Below are 24,151 nucleotides of genomic sequence, written 5' to 3' on the forward strand. Positions count from 1 at the left end.
GGGCTCAAGTGCACTGCAGAAGCAAACAGAGATCCAGTTCCCGTTCAATCAGGAGCAAACTCTTGCCTGCTCCCTCTCCAGAGATCAGGCTCCCGGCACCATCATCACGTGACGCACATTGAGGGGCTGGGTCCTGTGTGGCTGCCTCTCAAACACTCGATGGGTGTATTGTTCATAGAGTGGCATTCGTGCTTTGTAAAAGAGATTGTATGGGTTTGAAGACACAACGAATGTAAGACATGTACTGATTGTAGCATATTTCCTGTCAAAATTTTTACAAATAAAGTTTATTTCTGAAATTAAAAAAATAATCATGTGACACAATTCCCTCAGCGTACACCTGAAGTTCCAACCCTAAAATACATGCCCAGTACTCACTCCTGCTGCATCACACGGCCTCATTTCTGTAAACAAAAGAGTGCAGGCCACAAGTTTGGAGAATGCCTGGTGCCTCAAGAAATAACTGTCAGGTAGGTACCAGTACCGATCCTGGGCATTACTATTCCAGCGAGAATGCATGGGCATAGACACACACAAAGTTTTTTTCTTCCTACTATCTATCACTTTGTAAACAAACTCTGCAGCCAATCTGTGTGCAGAGTAAGATCTCTCCAAACAATGCAATAAATAATCAGGATTTTTATATGCAATGATGCTGCCTGTTGGATAAGTATTGGCCAGAATTTCCTTGCTCTTTTTCAATTATGTCCACCTTAAGATATAAACAGGGCCCTGAATTTAATGTCTCACTCCAACAAAGGCACTTCTAAAGGTGCAGTGCTCTCTCGGTACTGCACTGGAGGGTCAAGCTGGATTCTATCCTTGGGCTCCTGGAGTGGGGTTTGAACCTGTGACCTCCTGACATCGAGGTAAGACAATGCCACGATGGAGCGGTGGTTGGCTGATTAGGGATTTTTTTAAAATTTCTTCTTTTTTAAGAACATTTTAATATTTATTTTCAATTTATGTACAGCTTGGCTTTAAATTCCTGATGGGTTGAATACCACATGAACCCTCTGTCCAATTGCATTTGCAGGCAAGCTACTGGTGAACTTAACAGGGACCAGTGGAATGTAGAGAGAATCAAATGGATTAGGGTGGGATTAGTGTACAAATTGGGGCTTGATGGTCAGTGAGGTCTTGATGGGCTGAAGGGCCTGTTTCTGTGCTGTCTCTCTCTAGGACCCTATGACCATGCCACTGTTAACATGAGTGCAAGTCACTTTAGCCACAATTTTGTTTTATTTGGTTCACCACTAGAGGTGACAGTGCTGATCACTGCTTTATAAATATAGGCACTTCTCTCGCCCAGGTAAAATTCTGTTGGCTGAAGGTCTAACTGATATCTTATAGGATTACAGGACCAATCAGGTCGCTCCAGTCAACCTATCGGGACTGAGTACAGCTCGGTGAAGGGGCTGACGACTGAGAACAGGTCACTCCTGGTCTGTGTGGCTCAGTCTCTGACTGGGTCAATCTGTTAGACCACGAGGTAGGGGAGTCATCGCCTGCTCAGAATAAAACCTGGCATATGATCTTTAGTGCTCCTTACAATTCCCACAAGCACCTCACCTTTGACACACTCAGTAAAGTAAACGAATGTGTCCCCAAGTCAGGTTTTCCATCAACTGTGTTAACCTATTAAATTATTAATAAAACTGTCAGCACAAAACATGGTGAGAATACATCACCAAAATTGCAACTGAAAATGTGAATAATGGCGAAATAAATTCCCACGGAGCATTCCAGATGAAAATTCCCATTAAACCTGCAAACTCTCAGAAGTGCAAGGACTGAACAATGCCCCCATGACTGTTCCCATGACAACATCAGACTGCAACTTTAATGGTTTAAGTGCACACCATTTGACAGGAGTGAACATCCCATAGTCAAACAGCAATGTCTCTTTAATTATTAGTGAAATACTGACTTCCTCCAAGCAAACTTCCTTGGACAACTGACCTCTATTGTTACTCAGCGACAATCCCATCACTAACTTAAATCATCATCACTTTGCTTTGAGTGCCTTAGCTTGGGAACTATCCCTTGGTGCTTCTCAGGAGCTTTACCTCGGTGAAAGAGGCAGGCTTCAAGGGGTTCCTTGAGGGAGCGAAGACAGGTAGAGAGGCGGAATGAATTTGCTTGCTTGCGGCTTTGGCAGGTGAAGATGCAGCTGTCAGTGTGGGAGTGATTAGATTCCAGGGTGTGTAGGTGCCCAGATATCAGAGGGTTATGGGGCTGGAGAAGATTGAAGCAATAGGGAGGGCTGAGATCATGGAGAAGCAGGAAGAAAAAAGGAAGAGAAATTTAAAACTGAGACCCAGAGCTGGTCAGTAAATCTAGGGGTCGAATGGGGTTTGGTGCAAGTCAGAACACAAACACACCATGCACACTTTACAGGTGGAAGCAACCTGACGAGATTGGGCATCAGTATCACTGCTCCAAACTTTCTCACCTCTTTCCGTCCAGACCTTTCGGGAAAGCAACAGTGTATAACAACTGACCTTGTTTCTATGTAGCAATAAAAAAAACTCCGTTGGATGTGGGAATGCTTGCAAAGATAACAGTCCGGGGGAATTCACTTTTAAAGCTTTCACCACCTGTTGATACCATCAGGGCCTATTGCCAGATCTGGACTGGATTGAGGGTAGAGCAGGGGAAGACACAGGAGACCACAGAGTCCTGACGCTGATCTACAAAACAAAAATCAGGTTCGGAATGGGCATTGTGACACCAAAATCAATTTTCCCACACAATTTGCCCATTACTACTCTCAGAAATGGGAAGATGCACTGTTAATTTTTATTTACAATCCACACTAAGGTCCACAGAGATCATAACTAATGGTTTCAATAGGCAACCAAGATAAATTATTTCAGCTGCTTGACCTGCTGAGTACCTCCAGTATTTTGCTTTTTTTTTTGCTCCAGATTTCCAGATCTCATGTGTCTCTAGATTATTTCATTCACAGATCACAAAATGATTACAACAGAGAAGGCCATTCAGTCTGTTAAGTCTGTGCCAACTCTACACAAGAACAATCTCATGTCCCACTTCTCCACCCTGGCTCCTGACACCCTGCTAATGGGAACGGGTTCTCTATCTACTCTGTTTGATCTTAAATACCTCTATCAGGTCCCCTTGCAACCTCCTCTGCTCCAAGGAGAATACCCCCAGCTTCTCCACATAGCTCAAATCCCTCAGCCCTGAAATCATTTTGGTGCACCTCTTTGGCACTCTTCCCAAAGCCTTTCCATCGTTCCTAAAGTGTAGCATCCAAGTACTCCAGCTGTGGCCAAATGAAAGTTTTTATAAAGGTTCACCATGGATTTCTTAATCTATAGAGCACTGGCCCAAAATGCATTTTAACCACTTCCTCATCCTGCCATTCCACTTTCAATGAACTATGCACATTTACCCTTAGAGCCCTGTCCCTGCACCCTTCTAGAATTGTGTCCTGTAGTTTATACTGCCTCTTCTCATTCCTCCCACCAAAATGTAACACTTCACATTTCTGTAATTTTTCAATTTTTCACATTTAAATGACTTTTGGTATTTGGTTTACATCTCTTATGGTTTCCAACAAATAAAAATATTAGAACAGAATTCCTTCTGATCTCATGCAATGTTTCTCATGCAATCCTCAGGAGGAAGATTCATGGTGAAGCCTCTACTGTTCCGTACACCCCCCTTGGCTCCCCAACAGACCACCACAAAACTCTGCTTTAAAGCCACAAGTGAAGCCAGAGCAACTGACATGTTATTGTGGCTTTCTCACTGGCCATCAGTGCTGCACATCTCTTCGAACTGCGGGCCACGGAGCTCAGCGCTTAACATGCTCATGGTTTCTGTCCATAGTGTGGTCTGTGCACCAACAGCAGCCCTGCTCCAATTGTTAATCCTACATGATGTCGTTTCACCTGCTTGGCCCTAGCACAACTTTTTCACTAATGGTACTGCTCTTCTCTCCACTGGGTGAGATGGCTTCCAGTGGTTACAAGCCCTGGTCCCATTAATTGTTGGAGGGGTGCTCCTCTTCCAACACCCAGCCCAACTTTCCAGATGAATGAGTGCTACAGAGGTCTGGCGCGGAAGAGGAGATGAGGCCTGGGGCTGATCAGCCATGATCATATTGAATGGTAGGGCAGGCTTGAGAGGCATGTAGACTGCTCCTGCTCCCATTTCCTTGTGTTCTCCTTCACTGGAAGTTTTTGCAATTGCCTGTTGTTTACTGCCTAATCTTTGGAGTGAATTGGACTTGGTGAATGTCAACACACTTTGAAATAAATTTTGGGACATTGTGAGGCCACCGTTTATTGCTCATCCTCAATCGCCCTCGAGAAGGTGATGGCCAAGCTTCTTCATAAACCACTGCAGTCTGCTGGTGAATGTGCTTCCACAGTGTGGTTGGGTAGGGAGTCCCAGGCTTTAGACCCAGCTTTAAAGAGGGACCACTGATTCATTTTCCAAAGCAGGACAGTGTTAGACTAGAAGGGGAACTGCATGGGGTGGTGTTCCCATGCACCCACTGACCTTGTCCTCCTTGGTGCCAGAGCCGGCATGTTTCAGAGGTGCACTCAGATAAGCCTGGGTGACTGCAATGCATTTTGGAGATGTCACACCCTGCAGTTACTGCGCACCTGTGTTTAAGGTGGTGGATGGGGTGCCTTATCAAGCAGGCTGCTTTGTCCTGAATGGTTTAGAGCCTCAAGAATTACTGGAGCTGCACTCATCCAGTTCCTGACTTGCACCTTGTAGATGGTGGGAAGACTTTGGGGTGTCAGGAGACAAGTCACTTGCTGTAGTATCTCTGCTCTTATAGACATAGTATCCAGTTGAACTACAGTCTATACAGAGCCCCACAATATTGGTGGGGGATTTGCAAATGACAATGCCATTGAATGCCAAAAGTAGGTGGTTCAGCTCTCTTTTTTGGGGATAATCACTGCCTGGCATTTTTTGCAAGATCTGGACAACGTTCAGGCACGGCCTAATTAGTGGCAAACAATGTTTGTGCTGGAAAGGTGTCAGGCAGTGATCATCTACAACAAAACAAGAGTCTAACCACCTACTTTTGACATTACAAGTGGAATTGAACTTGTAATTATCAATTTTTTTAATTGTAATTGTCAATCAATCACTAACAATTACAATTGTCAGTGAACACGCACAGTTCTGAAGACACTAGGTACATTGTCCACTTACACACTGCCATTTAGCAATACTTTACTGAAAGTGTTGCCAGAAGATTACACGACATCTGTAATGGTGTCAAATTCAAAATGGGGAGCCTGAAGAGTTAGTAATATCTACTGAAATTGAATTCTACCTGAAGTGCAATTGGATGAACAAAGAGGCACATAAATACCTCAGACATGATACAGAGACTAGGAGCAGAATTAGGCCACTTGGCTCCTTGAGTCTTTAAACAAGATCATGATGTGATAGTAACCCTAACTTTGCATTCCAACGTACCATTCACACCCACTGTCTCCACTCACCATGAATCTATCACCCGCTGCTTTAAAAACATTCAAACACTCTGCTTCCATTGCCCTTTGAGGAAGAGAGTTACAAAAACAACAACCCCCAGAAGAAAAGATTAGCCTCATCTTGTTCATTATTTTAAAATGGTGACCCCCTAATTTTAGATAGTCCCACAAAAAGAAACATCGTTTCCACATCCACCCAGCAAGGCCCCTTAAATGTTTGAGTCGAGTCTCCTCTCATGCTTCTGAACTCCAGTGGATACAAGCTTGGACTGTCCAACTTACCCGCACAAAATAATCCACCCATTTCAGCCACTAGTCTACTAAATCTTTGCCGAAATGCTTCCAACACATTAAGATCCTTCCTTAAATATGGAGACCCATACTTGACACAGTAATCCAGATGTGGTCTCACTAAGACTCTGTATAACCGAAGCATAACCTCCATCCTTTTGTATTCAATTCCACTAGCAATAATCATTTACATTTGGTTAGCTTTTCAATTTACTTGCGGGACCTGTACACTAGTCTTGAGTGAATCATGGACCAGGACACTCAGATCCTTCTGTGTTAATGGCAAAATGGGGAAGTTACAAAAAAACCCAGCAGATTAGTGTAAACATACACTTGATGATTGGCATTGACTTGGTGTCCATCTGACTCTAATGGTTAGATGGGGCAACAGTGTGCAAGGGCAAGAGGACCAACTGATGGCTTTAAGGTGATGATGATGTGTTGTGAAAGGGAGGGGGCAGGATGATGGAACCAAAAACAGCAGTTAACTTAAAAAGACCAGAGAGCTGGGTAAGTCAGCAGCTTAGCAGGTCAAGGAGGAGGATCTCACGGGCAAGTCTGGCTCCGAGAGGCCAAGGGGAGATGGAAAAGAAAGTAAAGACCGAGTTCACTCTCCGTCTACAACCTACCTTCCCAAGTAACAGCGTGCATTTAGGCTGAGAAATCACTGTATTACAAAGATCCAACTATTAGCAAAAAGATTCCCTCCACTGCAGGGCCCAACACTGACTCCATCTCTCAGTGCCAACAGAAGGCTGGCACACAGCTAAGCCTAGCATCGTTGCTTTCTGAATATCATTTCCACGCCTTTCCACCCACCCCTCACCCCACCACTCCAGCTCGACCCAGCACATAAAGAGGAAAGAAAAATGGAGAGGGAAAGAAAAGAGAAACCAGTTCACAGGAACAGGAAAGTTGCTGTTGAACCCAGGCTGCATTTAAAATTGACTGCACTTATCTGAGGAACAGTTGTTGTGGTGCACCTGGCTTAAAACCAAGGGGTTAAAGGTCAGCTGGCAAGGAAATGCAATAGCACAAAGCCTGGTTGGGGCCAATGCAATCAAAAGCTTCTTTTCTTCGGTAAATGAAAGGGTGGCTAGCCCACCCTCCGAGCCTTGGCTGAGGACCATATTCCAGGAGCTGTGTGGGAGGTTGCTGTCGCAGTCCTCACTACCCACTGCAAAATGGGTCAGACTGGGAGAGTCCAGCCCCTGCACAAGTTTTCAGAGCACAAGAGCGTAGACCACAAGGCCACTTGAGCCTTCTCTGCTGTTCAGCAAGATCATGGCCTCAGAACCTACCTCCTCCTCCACAGTCCAAAAAGCCTGTCCTGAATGCTTGGAAGTTCACTTCCACAAATTACCGTGTCCGAACATCACACCCACCTCTTCACAGTGGCAAGCCAAACACATCACAAAAACCCACAGGAACGCATCACATCAAGTGTTAGTTGGGAATCTCTGCAGGACCGCTGCAGCATATAAAGCAGCTGTACCGTTAGTGGAGACACACAAGAGGCTGCGGATGCTGGAAATCTGGAACAACACACAAAATGCTGGAGGAACTCAGCAGGTCGGGCAGCATCTATGGAGGGAAGTGGACAGTTGGCGTTTCGAGCCAAGACCCTTCATTAAGGCTGCTCTACTGTTAGTGGCCAGTGTTCTCCAACCTCTTACCTTAAAACTTCTCGGGTTAGCAGCCCCTGGAGTGAATACCTTTACTACAATGTGACTTTGTTATTTCCGATCACTATCGATGCAATGCCCACCACTCCCTAACCTCACCCCCAAATATAATCCCCACCAATATTGGCTGAAGTCAAACACAAGGTTCACTGACAACAAGCTATCACTGCACCACCAGCCAGGCATCAGACACAGTTAAATGGTTATCAGGCACATCCAGAAGGGTTGGAGGATGGAGTAGGCCATCCACCTGCCCTTCCAGTTACACCTGTACCTATGAGAGAGGCCATTCAGCCCACTCTGCTCCAGCCTCATGTGACCATTTGTTATTGTACAAGATCACTTCTCATGTTACAGGTGAATTCTACTTCGCTAGGCAGTGAAGGGACTGCAAAACTAAAACACAAGTAAGACACTTCTCAATAAACAGGAAAACCCACTATGACCCTCACCCTTAAATTCTTCCAAACTAAGCATGGGAAATCCCTCATGAGGATCTCCCAAGGTGCCAGGTTTCCTGTTTCCATCTGTTCAGCTTGTGATTTGCAACAGCCAAGGAATAATACTGGCTGGACTTCTCTTCCAAGAACCAGTAGTGACTCAATAGCTCGAATAGCCTCCTGCACTACAATGATTCTATGATCCCTCTGAGCTGGGCTCCCCAGCAGCAAGGAATGCTTTGCAATGCTGTCAAATGGACCCACTACTCTTAACTCCGGAAATACTTTTTGGAAACAATTATTGTATTGTCCATGAGAGTATCGAGATTTAAAGTGTTTCCCTGCCAAGTACTTAGATCTTTCTCCACGCATTTCTCCATTTCATTCCAGTACTTCTGTCATGAACATGTTTAATCAGCTTTTCCTGCCACACGCAAAATTTAGTTAATTATTTAATTCCTACAAATCAGTTAGGCTGACATGGTATCTCCTCTAACCCAATATAAAGCAATCAGCTAAGATATCTTTATTAGTCACATGTACATTGAAATACAGTGAAATGCATCTTTTGCATAGAGTGTTCTGGGGACAGCCTGCAAGTGTCGCCATGCTTCCAGCGCCAACATAGCATGCCCACAACTTCCTAACCAGTATGTCTTTGGAATGTGGGAGGAAACCAGAGCACCTGGAGGAAACCCACACAGACATGGGGAGAACATACAAACTCCTTACAGACAGCGGCCAGAATTGAACCCGGGTCGTTGGCGCTGTAATAGTGTTCTGCTAACTGGTATTCTACTAAAGGTGCTGCATTATTCAAAATCCATTTCCGACAAATAAAATATTAAACAAATGTACTGCCTACTCCCTCCTGGGTTGATGTGAAAGACCCCATTACATTGTGGGGTGGGTAGCTAAATTTTTTTTAACTGTACTGACCAATCTCATTTCTCGTCATGTCTATGGCGTCTATGAGAGTCTATGGAGTTCAGATGAAGGGTTTTGACCCGAAACGTCAACTGTCCATTTCCCTCCATAAATGCTGCCTGACCCGCTGAGTTCCTCCAGCATCTTGTGTGTTGCTCCAGATTCGGGCATCTGCAGTCTCTTGTGTCTCTGCAGTTTTATTTGTTTGAGGCAGTGGATTTGGATGCATAACATTGACGGTAACAGAGGAAAACAGCAGCCCATTTGCACACAGCAAGGTCCAACCAGCTATGGACAAGATGACGACTAATATTAGTTGACCAATGCAGGGCACAAAGCTCCATGCTTTTACACATCCCATTACAAGGATCAATTATCAACCATAACTTTTATCAATACATTGAAATCCCTAACACCAGTGATTCTCTGGCATTGATTCCTTACCTCCCTTGGGGCTTTGGCTTCAGCATCATAATTAGGAGAGCAATTTCCTCAACAGCAGAGAGATTTCCACAGTCTCATCCTGTATTTTGGATCACAGCCCATTGCTCACAGGACCCCACTATCTCTGCGTCTATAGTGGAGTGGGGTATCAACTGTCACTCATCCTACCACGTCTGAAAGCTCTTAACAAAGGAAAGGTCTCGCTAACCCGTGGTGTTCCCATCAAGCACAGTTTTTATCTGCCATGCATTTTCAAGGAGGCACAAGACCCAGCATAGCTCTGTTGTCTCTTTGAAACAGAAGTACAATTAGCTCTCTCCCCTGTTCTCTAATAATAACCCTGAAAACTTTTTCTTTTCAAGCAGATATCCAAGCTACCTTTCAATCTGGCCAAGGACCTGTTTAAACCATGCATTCCAGATTAAAGTCGCTGGTTAAACAATTCTTTCCTTGTCTCCTCTGGTGCTTTTGCTAATCATCTTAAATCTCTGCTCTCAGCTTACTGACCCTCCTGAAGTGGTTTCACCTCATTTACCTCTTTGAAACCTTTTATGAACTTCTTTGTTAAATCTCTGTTCTAAGCAGTACTCCAGTCTCTTCTAATCCTTGGCAACATTCCAATAACATCGTGCAAACACCTGAGTGTAAAGTTGCACTTCCGCTTATATTGCACATGAACGAGTTAAAATTCAAAGCCCAACCAAGCAGCAATAGTTGACTAATCGATTACTTGCCAATAAGTCATGTGACAGCAAGGAGGACAGCTTCTGAAAGACCAGTTCAAAGGCTGATGTGAAAAGCATGGAGATGCAAGGCAGACAGAAAGCCTGGGCTGGAAGGGAACACCACGGGCTAGTCAGAGCTATTTTTAATGAAAAGAGTTTTCAGGCGCGCTTGGATCCCAGTGACAGTTTATACCACGCTATAATATGCCACAGATACAGAGATAGCAGGACCTAAGAGCGACGGGCTGGGATCCAGAAGGCAAATTGCGGCTGTGGAAATCTCTCTCCTGATGATGCCAACGCAGGGCGAGGAGTCAAGGCTAGTGAATCCCTCGACGCACTGAAATCCTTGTGGTTGACAATCAGTCCTTCCAAGATTCTAGAAGCTATTGATAGACTTTAAAGAACAATCTAACTGCAGGAAAAATAAATCTTTTAAGAAAGCTCAACCATTATTTTATTCTCTTATATCCTGCAGGTTAGTAAAAGCAATTGGAACACTTTCATTCTTCTGGTCTTTGGTAAGATATTGGACATTGCACAAGATCCAACAGCACTCTAGTCTAACAGCCTGAGGTCTTAATTACAAAAACAATGTACTGCAGGACAAATAATCTGTGAAAGAAATTAAAAACCCCTTAATATGCAAGTCATTTAAAATTCCTGACTATTAAATCAATCCTTCTCTGATCATGTTAAACATTTACCCGCTGGTTACTCTTCCTCATCTGCATTGGGCAGGGAGGAAAACCATTGGGGTTATTTAAAAAAATATTAGAATGCGGAGAAGGGGCTGAAATGATAGATTAGGTGCATTAAGATACAAACCTCACATTTAGTTTGTGCGATTTTACAGCAACGACTTACTAAAATGGGTGCTTGTGGCCTAAATACTGGAATTTATTATGCAATTAAAATTCTGTTGAATATGCCTCGCAGAACAATCTCTACCATTCGAAATTTCAGTAGTGCTTTCACATACCTTACAGAATGCCCTAATGTGCTTCAGAGCCCATCAAGTGTTTTTGAGATATAGCCATTGTTATAATGTAGGCAATGGAGCGGAGCACATTCCCACAGCGAGCTCCCACAAACAATGTGAGAATGGAATATTGACCGAGAGATAAATACTGGGTAGCAAAGTCCTTTTCCAGTGGATTGGTCATGGGCATAGTGGTGTTATGGCAATCAATCTGTATATGGTAGAACAGAAGTCTTCAACTGCAGGGGATCTGGATGTAGGGGACTTGGAAGTAGTAGCAGACACCTCTTTGGCAGGCCCTGTTTGACCTACCCCTTGCCTATCCCACTACCTCAACAGTCCATGCTAGTAAGGTGTGGGATGGGAGAGAGAATAATCCATGATGCAACCTGCACACCATTGCAGTCAATGGCTTCAATCCTGCACCATTTAATCTACTGGGCAGCAGGAGCAGCAGTGGATGAGGGAGGGCAGGTGGTTGAGAGAGGCAAAGAGTCTTGGAAGGTGTGGAAGGGAGGGAATGGAGTTAGAGTGAGAGGGGGTGTGAAATGAAGAAAGAGAGGGAGAAGGCGCAAAGGCAGGGGAAGATGGAAAGAACAACCCAGCCATCAGACCTAATGCAAATCTCTCTCTTGCGCTCTCTGCCTTTCCTTCACAAACAAGACCGACCTAGTCCCAAAGGCTCCTCACTCCTCTTGCCTTGTAATATTTCACTCAAAATAAAATGATTAGCATGAGTGCAAAGATAATAAGTCGTAACTGTGGCCAATCTAGATAACTGGATCTCTGGAAAGGAAGACTGAGACTGTTTCAGTTTTCCCATCTGCTCTTTTTTTGACTTGCACCATCGTACAGACAGAATTAGAACTATTGAACATTGTGGAACCAATCATAATTCACTTTAAATCTCTCAGAGCCGGTTTGGAGAAATACCTTCCCAAAGGAAATGGAGTCTAGAGATTGGATTATCCAGCCTTTTGTGGCTTAGGCAGTAACCCTGTCCCATTTATCAAATGGCCTTCAGGAAGAAATGGGAAACAAGAGTTAAATGTTTCAGCTTGAAAACCCTCTATTTCTCTCTCCACTGAAGCTGCCTGACCTGCTGAGAGTTTCTAGCATTTCTACTTTTGTTTCATACTTCCAGTTCTTTTGATTCTCAGGAAGAGATGATTGAGTTTCAGACCAATGGGACACTGGAGATTCAATTTAAGAAACACTCCTTGGCCACAGTTATGACTTATTATCAGATAAAGAGTCTTGACCCGAAACACTGACTGTCCATTTCCCTCCACAGATGCTGCCTGACCTGCCAAGTTTCTCCATCAGTTTCTTATTTGTTCCAGATTCCAGCATCTGTAGCCTCTTGGGCCTCCTTGGAAGGGTTCTGGATTAAAGTCGGCACAAAATACATCAGTCAGCCCTTTTGCCACTTGGTCCATCTTATTTGGGTGCAGTTGGATTCTCTGTACTGGCTGTGTTAAAGGTCGGCCGCTGGAGAAAGGAAGTGGGAGGGCAACCTCAGGACACTGGTTTCAAAATCCTCCCCTCAAATATTCAGACTGCCCACAGAAAAACAGAGCCAGGTTTCACATTAACACAGGACTTCCAACTATGGGTGAGAGGTTGCCTTCTTGATACTTGCAGGTGTAGGTAATATAATATTGTGGAACTGTTGAAGCCTTAGTTATGTGTACACACAGGCTGTCAAGCAATAGCTTTGCATATATCATTGTTATTCCAGGCCGGTAGAGTTGGAGAGCAAGCAAAAGTTTGCAGAGAGGGGAACTCTGCTCAAAAGGTTTGAAAGCCACTGCATTAAGGGATGATAGGTTGTCGCAGGTATTGGATTACCAACATCTACCCTAGCCATTTATCATCACTATTTTGTGGGAGAGTTAACAGCATCTCCTCGATAGATTCCAGTGGGGGGTGATCGTGGAGTTCCCTTTCCCACAAGGATCGTGTCTATATCAAACACAGAAAGAACAGCAACAGCAAAGGCTGGTCTACCAGAGTAATCATAGTGTCTCCACTAATTGTTGCCTTTTATACAGAAGCAATGAACCGGAGTCACCCATTTTAAACAGCTTCTGCCTGAAAGTGGCTACATTGATCAGGTTCCAGGCTGTGCCTCTGAAATTAACTGCTATGATAGTGGGGATTAGTTAGCTTGTGTCTACTGCAGCTGTAAAATATGGGGAATATACTGGGCTGGAATGGCCTGTAGCATTTTGTTTTTCCTGCATACATCTGGACTGCTTCTTGCACATCTCAGTTCCTTCAAAATGACTCCTACATTAGCACAAGTAAATGCCTTTTTTTTAAAACACTTTAATTTTAAAAATTAATTTAGTTCTCAGGTCCCGGTTAGCGTTTATCACTCATCCCCAATTGTCCCCAAGAAGGTTGTGGTGAGCTGCCCTCTTGAATTGCTGCAGCCCCTTCTGATCAACATACTCCTAGAGTGCCATTAAGTGGGATGGGGGTTTCCAGGATTTTGATCCAGTGATGAAGGAGGAAAAGTGATAAACTACAGCGATTATACCACATCCAAATTCAGCGCTGAGGTTGCTTGTGGCCTGTCAGGCTTCATTCTGCTTTATGTAACCGTTGTCGTAACACAACGTAACATCTGAGAGGCTTGCTGGAGTGTAGTTATAGTCAAGCACATTGCTGGAGATCTCGAGTCACATTTGGGTAAAAGTGGCAAATTTCCTGCCCTAACAAAAATTGATGACAGGTGGGATTACTCAATAATCTCTGAGTTTTGGTCCATCATTTAATGAATAGTTTTCTTTAAAAATGGATTAAATTCCACTGTGGGACTTGAACTCGGATCTCTGAGTTATTAGTTCAGTAACTTAACTGCTGCACCACAACCATACCTTCCCTATGGATTACTAAACTTGGACTGTTTTCTCTAGAGCGTCGGAGGCAGAGGGGAGACCTGATGAAAGTTAATAAAATTATGAGAGGCAAAGATAAGGTAGAAAGTCAGAGTCTTTTTCCCAGGGTAGAAGTGTCGAATACTAGAGGGCATGCATTTAAGATGAGAGGGGGAAAGTTTAAAGGGGATGTGTAGGGCAATTTTAAATAGACAGGTGCCTGGAATGGGCTGCCGGGGTAGAGGTGGAAGCAGATACAATAGTGGCATTCAAGAGGCTTTTAGATAGACACCTGAATATGCAGGGAATGGAGGGATGTGGATCATGTACAAGCAGAAGGGATTAGTTTAATTTGGCATCACGCTCGGCACAGATATCTTGGGCTGAAGGGCCCATTTCTGTGATGTACTGTTCTATGTTCCACACCATGTCTTTCCCACAGAGCACAAATGGACAAACAAAGCTTGTCTGTGCTAGAGGTGGGCTGATGGAAGAAAGTGAACCAGGAGAGGCTCGTGCTTATTCCATTTGATTTATAAATAGACAGATCGTTGGTACAACTCAATTCTCTAGCAATGCACCGTACCCTCTGAACTGCATAGAGTTTGCCTCCAGCGGTACCTGGTTCAGTCAAGCTGGAAGCCAGAGATTTCTGAATCAGGACTCGTGATGTTAAAAGTGTTGCTTGGTTGGCAGCTGGGATACTGAAAGAGACCAAGCACAGTTGAGTGGTTTGCTTGCAGGAAGTGACCTCTTTATTCTTGCTACCGAAGTGAGGCACCTCTCAATTATCTGTGTTAAACATTTAACAGCGTTTAACTAATAAATAAAAGTGCTCAAGAAAGTAATAAAGCATAATACTGTTGTAACACGCACACAATTTCTCTGCAGATTATCTCCAATTCCAGAAGTCTCCAGGGACAATCCTGGAGGTTTAAGCTCAGTCTTCTCTCCCACTCCCTCTTTCCTCTCCTGCTCAAGGGAAACATTAAAAGGCGGAGATGATGTTATTGGTCTCAAGCACCATGATTTACGGTTCAAGGATTTCTTTCTCCTGCACTGCAGCTAATTGATTTGATAGTAGAGGCACAAGAAATGGTCCCTTGCCTCGCACAGTAATTGTTGAGTTATTGAATCTGAGGACAGTGGGCACAGAAACCCAAACAATCAGGCAGGCAGCAACAATTATTGTCAATTCTCAGTGAAAATGAGACACAACAGGCACCAAACTCCCTGGGGCTGGGATCTGCACAAGAGAAAGGCACTGAGCATGCTCAATCCGGCCTCAATCATCGGTCCACCTCATCCTACCCCGAAGCACATCTACAATCTTCCCCCAGCCGCTCCTACCCGTCACCCCACCGCAATCACCAGTCTACCCCTCACCCCTCCCCACCCTCTCACCCCACTCCGACCCCAATCTCCAGTCTACCCCTCACCCCTCCCCACCCTCTCACCCCACACCGACCCCAATCTCCAGTCTACCCCTCACCCCACTCCGACCCCAATCTCCAGTCTACCCCTCACCCCTCCCCACCCTCTCACCCCACACCAACCCCAATCACCAGTCTACCCCTCACCCCACCCTGACCCCAATCTCCAGTCTACCCCTCACCCCACTCCGACCCCAATCTCCAGTCTACCCCTCACCCCACCCCACCCTCTCACCCCACACTGACCCCAATCTCCAGTCTACCCCTCACCCCTCCCCACCCTCTCACCCCACACTGACCCCAATCTCCAGTCTACCCCTCACCCCACCCCATCCTCTCACCCCACACTGACCCCAATCTCCAATCTACCCCCTCAACCCACACCATTAACGCCAACCTCAAGCTTCACCCCTCCATGTGCCATCTGCTTCATGGGCAGAGCCATCCATTCCCACCGCCGTCCCTCACAACACCACCAACCCATTCATTCACACCCGCAGTCCATTCACACCATCACCCCTCTGGACATCACCAGTTCATTCACACCAACTTCTCTCCAGGAAGATAATCTTGGAAGTACAGTAATGTAATCTTTACCACTACCAGTCACTGTGAGGACAGTAAAACTTGAAATGCTCCCCTTTCTTTTACCCCACCATACTGTCCACAACACAGGCAGTTAAGAATAGAGAAATAATAATCCGCAGTACCTTTGGAATTGGGTCTTTCATACTTTTCCAAGTACTGCGTGGAGTAGGCTAGAATCCAGAGCAATTTACTATGGTTTAGATGAACTCTGATGTCAAATGTATCAACGCAACAGGAATGAAAGCAGACACCAGATATATGGAGTTCTTGCTCTGTGGCACATAATAGGTGCATCACTTAATAAACTTGAAGATGTTATCATATCACTGCTGCACAATCTCAAAAATTACGGGAGAATTAAAACCCAAATTTCATTTTGCAGGCTGCATGATGTATGAGTTAATTGAGATCTCTTATGATACTTTTCGGTTTATGGAGCTCTTGGATTTCTCTCTGAATTATGATCGGTTCTCGACAATTCACATTAGCAAATTATAAATTAATTTGACAGGCAATCTTGTTTTGAGGTGGCAAAGTGCGATTTTGTTTGGACCTAATGATATCCAGGTAATGCATGGCATAAGTACGTCATGGTTAATTGGACTGTGATAAATTGCCAGTACAACCATCATCAATGGTACTTAAACAGAGCAACTGAAAGGTCTTCAGTTCACAACACTGAGCAGCATTTTCATGCAAAACACTTGCTCCAAAGAAACACTGCAGCTACTGGAAACAGTGAGTAATCCCAGCTCGTTGAACTGGGTGATGGGATTCCTCACAACTTCCATTTTCTAACAAGATGTTTGCATCACTTCAGTCCCAAACTAAATTCCTTTGCAGCAAATGATAATTTTTTTTTATATTTTACACTATTCTTTGCAACTGAATTCAAATGCCTGCAAGTGTGAGGGTGGTATTTGAATGATTCTCTGGATTATTAGATTATTAGTTAAACCCCCTCACTGAGTCATCTACTGTCACTTGGGAAACAATTGTTGGGTATGTGCTTCATAGCACAGCTTTGCCTGCTACTGACCACATCACTCCGATATCAGAAATGTCAAATACCAGAGAACATGCTTATAAGGTTGGGGGGGGGGGGGGTGTTGGGGGGGAATTTAAAGGTGATGTGAGGAGCAAGTTTCTTCTCCCGCAGAGAGCAGTAGGTGCCTGGAATGGAAGCAGGCAGCTTGACAGTTTAAGAGGCTTTTAGTTAGACACATGAATGGAGGGAATGGAGGGATGTGGATGATACACAGGAAGAGGACATTTAGTATAAATTGGCACAACATTGTGGGCCGAATGGCCTGTCCAGTGCTGTACTGTTCGATGTTCTATGTTAAATGCTATGATTGGGAAGAAAACCTTGTACTAGTGTTGCACTAAAGCCCTTGGGTCAGGCAGAGTACTTGACTCTGGCGAGGAGCACTCGACTCTGGCATGGGTAACGGATGGGGAAACAAGAGACCATTCATCACTCACCTCAACGAGCACTGAGCTGGAAAGTCTGATGCTTTTCAACCCCAACAACGGAACATCTTACACTTGTGGCAAAATACCCTTTTTTCTATTGCTAATGTGAATCCATTAAACAATTTCAGTGATGCAGAGAGAAATCTGAACAGTTGTCGGAAGTAAATCACCCCACACCAACCTGTGCATGGGGCAGCAGAAGGGTTGAGTGCACCCAGGACTAAAAACGACCAAAGGGGGAGACCAGGGACAGATCACTACATGCACATGTCAGTCAGTCCAGTAAAATCCAAAGCAAACGGAAGACCATCAGAAGGAGACCCCCCTCTCTCACACCTCCCCCAAACATTGTTATATGATTCAAGTGCTGTATGCAAATGCACGGGGTTACGATCCAGTCACCCAAATTCCGAAGAGGTTAAATGCCAAGTTGTGTGCAATTCATCGAGCAACTTCACAATGTGCCTTTGAGAGTCATGCTTAACATAATGCAGCTAAGGCACAAAGCCAAACATCAGAGTGCTTTTGCAAACAAGTGGGAAGTTTAGTATTTGGCGCTAGTGGGAAGGAGGTGCAGGGGGGAAGGAAGCAATTAATCAGTTTAAAATAATCCAAGTGAATTAATTACATAAAACTTCAGTTATGTAAACAGAAGTGCAATAGAGGAACACAGTACAGGAGGTACATTATACTTGCACTGCGGGGGAGATGGCGGAGAGCAGTGCGATCCCAGGCACTCATATCTGTATTAAGTGCTGTCGACAGAGGGTTCAGCTCGGCGTCGTTAAGCTGGTTTCAGAGCTGCTGTAGTGTGAAGCCTTGGAAGGGGGTGGGAGAGAGTCACCTCGTTGTTTTGACCCAGATGCCAATCACACCCGAGGTAAGGGCAATGGTTTGATTTGCTTAGTGGCCAGCGAGAGCAGCTCAGGCAGGTGATGGAGCAGTGGCGAAGGAACCTCAACATTGTTCGAGAGTCACGAGGCACTTACATAAGCAAAGTGGCCAATACACCATGGAGCAGGAGGGACAATGCAACAAGGGTCGGCTGTTGTCAGGGGAGGAGATGCTGCTGTCTACAGCTGCAGTTGCAAGTACCAAAGGATGCGATGCCTGAAGGATATCATACCACCAGGGTTGGACAACAAGTTGGAGTGAGGGGAGGTGGGGGCAAGATTCACAGCTGTAGTCCATGTAGGACGTAACAGGAGTAGAGTTATGATGGGTCAGCTCGCCAAAATGTACCCATCTTAAAGTTGTTCTCATGTCCATTTACTTCTTCCGACCCTTCTGGCTCGACTTGAAGTAACATTCCAGGGAAATCTTCCCCGGTTCTTCCCCTCAGCTTGTCCCCAATACACGAATGGATATTCTTGTCCCCTGTACTTTGTATTCTCACTCATGCACAAATGACTCCATTGCAACATGCAGACATCCGAGGGAGCTAGCCTGAATCCGTGGAGACATGAGAGACTGCAGGTGCTGGAATCTGGTGGCATGAACCCATGGATGCCATTTCATTGTTGTGGAACAGTGCAGACATCAGGAAACAAGGCCAAGTCAACAGTAAAGCGTGGATAGAAGTGGATCAGAACAGTCTCAATGGAGCACGAGCAAGACACCAATGTCAGATATGAACACTTGCTATAAAGTTGCAGCCAGACTGAAATGGCTGGTGCCAAGCAGACAGGAGAGAGTCTGCAGCATTTTCAGAATGTCAGGCCTGGAGTGGAGGTCCACGGCCAGAGGTAAGTGGGAAACCAGAGGTTTCTTGTAACCTAAAGTAAATCAGGATGGCTGTGAAACATGAAGCCTATTGGAGTCCTTCTTGGCAGTTTCACTTAAAGTAGCTCTGGAGACATGCATTCAAGAGACGGCTAATGCTGGGAACATAATCCATGCACTGAGGGACCAGGCACCAGGCTGGAAATGACATCAGGTGACAAAACAACACGAATTCCAAAGCTCGACTTCTATTCATTTTTCAGAATCAAGATGTCGCACCAAAACTTATTGCCCATTGCAAATTACCTCTGAACTGACAGGCGAACTAGGCCAGAGTCAAACCCACTGGAGGGTGTGGAGTCACATAGGTCAGCCAAGGATGGCAGATTTCCTTCTCTTAGAGGACCGAGCAGGTTTTTACAACAATCCATCACTAATGAAGTTCTTTTAAATAACTGAGTTTAACTTGCACAGATGCCATGGTGTGATTTCAACTATGGTCTCCGATAGTTAGTCTGGGCCTCAGGGTTACTACTCTGGTTGTTTGAGTGTGACATCACCACCATACCTGTACTTTGCCAAAACATTCTCAGAAAGTTTGAAGGCTTGGATGCAAGCAGATAATCGGGTGTCCTGTCACCATTGGCTGATCTCATCTCAACACCTCCCATCCCTGCCTTACAACTGGGAAACCCTCCAACAATCACTTTATTTTGTTATGTTCTGTGGTAATTTGTTCTAAATGCAAATACCCAATTTGCAACTAATTTCTCAATTACAACCCTTGGTCAACAAAAACAATCTGGCTGATCTGCATCGGGGAGGGATGGAAGGGTTGGAGGAGGGAGAACGACAGACCAGCAGTTGGTTCGTCCATAACTGCAGTTTTTAAAACCTCTGATGCCATTACTTCACTATCAGTTCTTCTGCCTGTAGAGAAAAACTTGTGACATTTCCAGATATTGTCTTTCACCATCTGTGGAAAGTAGAGTTGGCAGGCAGACAGCAAAGCTGGATCAACACCCACAATGTTGGAAGTCCTTGAGCTGCCTACAATATTCCAAAGAATGCACAAGGATTCCTCATTGTTTCAGATAAATATTTTTATTCATCTCCTTATAACAAGTTTTGTTTTGAAAAGCCCATTCTAACCTACTAGTCACCATACAAGTCTCCTAATCAGTTTTTAGGTTTCTGTTTTTAGAGGCCTAAAGCAATTCTTCCGAGGCACATTGAGCTTGCCAAATAGACTGAGGTGATTGCTACATCCATAAGGTTACCACACACACAGTGATAGGTCTTTAGAAATTTAAATCCACTAACTCTATGCCAGCATGGATACAGCTCCTCTTGTGGTGTTATAAATGTTGACAAACTTTGATACGAGTCCCATCCCATTTCCCTTCCACTCCTTCCGCCTTTTTGCATATATAGCCCTCCATGTCCCATAATGACCCACACTAAAGTCATTCTTCAGGTAACACAGCTTTGCATGAATTCTGGTTTGGATTTCTGAGTCACCACCTTCTATTTATTGACTAGTTTCACTCTCCCTCTGAAGTGGAAATGGTTTCCCACATCCCCATCTGAATGTACCACCAGTTACTACAGCAACTCTAATTTAAAGGCATAGAATTCCATCTTTCAGATTTGGAGCAAATGTACCTTTAGCCCCTCCCTTGATTTCAAGACACTGATCAGAAGCCACATAGTCACACAAAGCCACACAAAGTGGCCCAAAACCTAAAAACAGAAGGATTTTTATTGGTTCTATTAAAAAGCATGCTTTGTTTGATTGGTTGATGCAAAGTAAAATTAATGGGCTTGTTTAATTGCTTTTCTATTGTGAATAAGTGTGGGGTGCATCAGGAGTTAAAGGACTGGGGAAATGGAATCTAATGAGAGCAGAAACATTGGGCCATTTCCTTCCTGGGAGTCCCATTTCCCTATGAGTGTGTTCAATCCTCTTGCAATGCTTTGCAGTTCCCAGGAATTAAAAATTAATCCCCTGGACACTGCTATAAGCAACCAAGGAGAAAAATCAAAAACACTTTTTAAAAAAAATTAATTGGGTTCTTTGAAAGTTGCTGCTTAATGGTTATAAAAATATTGGATAAACACATTTGGAGGGAATTATCTATTTAATAAGTGTCTGCCTGCTTTCCAACTGGCAGATGAAGGCAACACACCATGAACTGGCATATTGAACAATAGTGGGAGAGTGAGGTTAGGGTGGTGAATGCAGGGGGACAGGTGGTGAAACTACGATTAGGATGTCCAGAGATGGCAAGCATATTCGCAACAGATATTCACCACTCAATAACAATTTGTAAAACATTAACAGAGAACTTCATAAGTAATCAGCCATTGATAAATTCACTTTGATCATAGTAAATTGATAAGAGCTCATGCTAACTACAAAGAACTACAGTGGCCAGTATCCATCATCACAGCAGTAGCCATGTAAACAAAAACACTGCGGAAGGTGAACTGCTTTTAAACTTGAGATTTACAGTATGAACAATTCCCTTTCATATGGTGCATTTAGCATGGGAAAACATTCCACGTTGCTGCACAAGAATTAGTTCAGAATAAAATGGAACTGAGGACTAGGATGAGGGAGACTAAGTCCCTTGGCTCTTTAGCCAAGCACTCAGAGATTTCACCAGCTTCTGATCTTGATGGTCCCAGGGTTTAACACAGAGGGAGGCCAGAGTCAGGGGAATGCAGGTGTCGTTGAGAAGAGTGGGGCTGGATTGAGAGAAGGTGGTGGGGAAGAAGAGGCCATGAAGGGATCTTAACACATCTGAGATTATTAAAGCCAGGACTTGGTGGGGCCAGACAGCAAGCCAGGAGTGACGGGAGAGAGAGACACACACACATGGTGTGGATCACTTCAATCACGAAACCCTCAAATGCTTTGCTGTTTCATTCTCACTGCACTTTGAATCTTGCAGCGATGGACATCATTTGGTTGTGGTAGTAGGAGGGAGTTTAAGGACTAGAATTCTGAAACGATAAACTGCAGGAAGAGAGCTGGTTGACAATGAGGAGGAATGGACTGGCCACACACCCCGAGCAGGAAGCCATGAGGGGCAGGCATGATAGTGTAGCGGTTAGCATAACGCTTTGCAGTGCCAGCGACCCGGGTTCAAATCTGGCTGCTGTCTGTAAGGAGTTTGTACGTTCTCCGTGTCTGTGTGGGTTTCCTCCGGGTGCTCCGGTTTACTCCCACATTCCAAAGGCATACAGGTTAGGAAGTTGTGGGCATGCTACATTGGCGCCGGAAGCGTGGCGACACTTGCGGGCTGCCCCCAGAACACTCTACGCAAAAAGATGTATTTCACTGTGTGTTTCGATGTACATGTGACTAATAAAGGTATCTTATCTTATGAGGGAAGAGAGTGGGGGCATAGAATTAGGTGCTATATGGTCCAATCCCACCGATCAGGAGCTGATGACTGGCACACAAAGTTCCTGCCTCACACACTCAGCCTCTATGTGACTGGTCTGTATGGACCTTTCCATTGTTGCAGGAAGCTGTCAGTTAGTCGTACAGTACAGAAACTGGCCCTTCAGCCCATCATATCCATTCTGACCTGTTTGCCTATCTGCCCCAATGCCATTTGCACGCACTGGGACTGTATTTTTCTAAGCCTTGCCTAATTAAGTGTCTGTCCAAATGCCTCTTAAACATAGTAATTGCATCCAATTCCACCACCTGCTCTGGCAATGTGTTTCAGATATCAACAATGCTCTTGCTGTGTAAAGAAAATCTAACCCTCAGATCCCATTTAAAACTCCTCTCTCTCTTTAAACCTATGCCCTCTTGTTCTTGATACCACCACCATGGGAAAAACATTCTACTTACCTTACTGTTGTCTCTCATAATTTTATATACTTCTATCAGTCGCTCCCTCAGCCTCTGATGCTCCAGAGAAAACAATCCAAGTGCGTCCTTATAGCTAGACTCAATGGGTTGAATAGCCTCCCATATCATAAGGAGATATGGAAATATTTGTTAGTGATATGGTCCCCTGTAGAGTTGTATAGCACAGAAACAGGCCCTTTGGCCTAACTGGTCCACGCTGACCAAGATTCCCATCTAAGCTAGTCCCATTTACCCACATTTGGCCCATATCCCTCTAAACCTTTCTTATCCATGTACCTGTCCAAGGACCTTTTAAATATGGTTAATATACCTGCTTCAACCAGTTCTTCTGGCAGCTGATTCCATATACTGACCACACTCTGAGTGAAATAGGAGTCCCTCGGGTTCCTATTAAATTTCTCCCCTCTCACCTTAAACCTATCCCCTCTAGTTCTTGATTTCCCAACCCCGGGAAAAAGACTGTGCGCATTCACTCTATCTATGCCCCTCATGATTTTATACACCTCTATAAGATCACCCTATAAGATATCCTAATCTCTATAAGATTCTCCTATGCTCCAATGAAAACAGTCTCAACCTCTCTCACTAACTCAGTCCCTCAAAGCCCTGTAGGCTCTACTAAAGTGCTGGTCCCCATAGGCAACGTGGGGTTAGGAAATCAACCCTACTGAGCTCATTGTCACGGCGCCAAACACCATCACTCAAAGCCAAAAACATCGCTGGCTGTCTGAATGCCTTCTGCAGTGCACAAACCACGTGGAGTGAACATCTGTCCCCAGCAGAATTAAACTGGTTGCACTTGGCATATTTCAAAAGACGAACTAAACAATGGAACCACGACAAATATTAGTCACCATCTTATCTGAAAGTCGATGGTTTCTTTCTGTCAACACCTAGACAGTGAAGGACCGGGACACCCTCGAGTTTCCCAGCTGCATCTTCCTTTAAAGCGAACAATCCTGGCCTGGCTGTTTACCTGTGAACAGCAACTGTTTCCTCTGCTGCCGCTGCCAGTGAACAAGTTGGCTTTGGCCCAGAGACGCAACAAAAGCGAGTCACTGAATTAAACTGAATACTGATGTGGCGCAAAGGGCCATAGAGAGGACAATGACAAAACACTAAAATTAACCCCATTGCTGATACCACTATCAACTGCTAGGAATCGGAAT

The 24,151-nt window shown here is 44.6% G+C and overlaps 1 protein-coding gene across 8 annotated transcripts in view; it reads right to left on the bottom strand.

Annotated features, from left to right (window-relative positions):
• Positions 1-24,151, bottom strand: part of LOC127574818 (tyrosine-protein kinase Fyn) — a 198,771-nt gene that overhangs the window by 63,003 nt on the left and 111,617 nt on the right. For 2 of the 8 annotated variants that reach the window (XM_052024202.1, XM_052024204.1), the window contains one exon: positions 2,505-2,693. The exons of 5 other annotated variants lie outside the window; for them this stretch is intronic. The gene's annotated coding sequence lies outside the window, so the exon portion shown is untranslated. Of the gene's footprint in view, positions 1-2,504; positions 2,694-6,412; positions 6,463-24,151 lie in introns of those variants that run through there. One more of the 8 variants, XM_052024207.1, reaches the window with a different exon arrangement.

The sequence above is a fragment of the Pristis pectinata genome, chromosome 10 (assembly GCF_009764475.1).
Source record: "Pristis pectinata isolate sPriPec2 chromosome 10, sPriPec2.1.pri, whole genome shotgun sequence".
NCBI lineage: Eukaryota > Metazoa > Chordata > Chondrichthyes > Rhinopristiformes > Pristidae > Pristis > Pristis pectinata.